Below are 1482 nucleotides of genomic sequence, written 5' to 3' on the forward strand. Positions count from 1 at the left end.
AAGTTAATACTCAGTGCAGTGATCCAATAGTCTGTTTATTTTCTGTGTAGAGCTGCAGCTTAATTACACAGAAACAATGTCAGTGTGAAGCTCTACGTCTGTGTCTGTTTCACTTTCATGATACTTACGTCTGCAATGAAGCAGGCCTTAATATTCATCATAATTCATGTTCAATGATTGTAACCGATCATCAATTCTGGAGTTTGAACCTACAGCCATTGGTTTATTAGCTCCACTTTTCCTGGATTCATTGATGATTTAGTGCCAGTAATTTTCTGTGGCATTCACTATCATCCATTTATTCTGCAGAAGCAGCTGAAGGAGACGCAGAAGACGTTCCAGCAGAGAATCCAGCAGAGAGAGAAAGATCTTCAGCAGCTGAGAGAGGCTGTGGAGTCTCGTAAGGTGAGTCTGGAGAAGAAGAGAAGTCTGTCTCAGTCTCAGTTTAGACTCACTGAAGCTTGAATCACTGTGTGTCCTAACAGCGCTCTGCACAGACAGCAGTGGAGGACAGTGAGAGGATCTTTACTGAGAACAGGAGACTCACAGAAAAAAATTTCATGAGTGTCTTATTATATAATCATCAGTCAGACTCTCATCTGATCATCTTCATTTGAAAGAGAAGATGCCTTTCAAATGGCTTTGAAAATCTCTTAGGAACCATTTTTCTGAGCGCTTGCTTCTGGAAGATATACACTGCTCAAAAAATTAAAGGAACACTTTTTAATAAGAGTATAGCATCAAATCAATTAAACTCCTGGGATATTGATCTGGTCAGTTAAGTAGCAGAGGGGGTTGTTAATCAGTTTCAGCTGCTTTGGTGTTGAATGAAATTAACAACAGGTGCACTAGATGGGCAACAATGAAAAGACCCCCAAAACAGGAATGGATTTACAGGTGGAGGCCACTGACATTTTTTTTCCTTACTCATCTTTTCTGACTGTTTTTCACTAGTTTTGCATTTGGCTAGGGTCAGTGTCACTACTGGTAGCATGAGGCGATACCTGGACCCTACAGAGGTTGCACAGGAAGTCCAACTCCTCCAGGATGACACATCAATACGTGCCATTGCCAGAAGGTTTGCTGTGTCTCCCAGCACAGTCTCAAGAGCATGGAGGAGATTCCAGGAGACAGGCAGTTACTCTAGGAGAGCTGGACAGGGCCGTAGAAGGTCCTTAACCCATCAGCAGAACCTGTATCTGCTTCTTTGTGCAAGGAGGAACAGGATGAGCACTACCAGAGCCCAACAAATTGACCTCCAGCAGGCCACTGGTGTGAATGTCTCTGACCAAACAATCAGAAACAGACTTCATGAGGGTGGCCTGAGGGCCCGGCGTCCTCTAGAGGGCCCTGTGTTCACTGCCCAGCACCGTGGAGCTCGATTGGCATTTGCCATTGAACACCAGAATTGGCAGGTCCGCCACTGGTGCCCTGTGCTTTTCACAGATGAGAGCAGGTTCACCCTGAGCACATGTGACAGAC

General features: G+C 44.8%; 1 pseudogene; it reads left to right on the forward strand.

The window, feature by feature from the left end:
- LOC107715527 (tripartite motif-containing protein 16-like) overlaps positions 1-1482 on the forward strand; it is a 16646-nt pseudogene that overhangs the window by 12575 nt on the left and 2589 nt on the right.

Source organism: Sinocyclocheilus rhinocerous, unplaced genomic scaffold (assembly GCF_001515625.1).
Source record: "Sinocyclocheilus rhinocerous isolate Xijiao unplaced genomic scaffold, SAMN03320098_v1.1 scaffold1772, whole genome shotgun sequence".
Lineage (NCBI taxonomy): Eukaryota > Metazoa > Chordata > Actinopteri > Cypriniformes > Cyprinidae > Sinocyclocheilus > Sinocyclocheilus rhinocerous.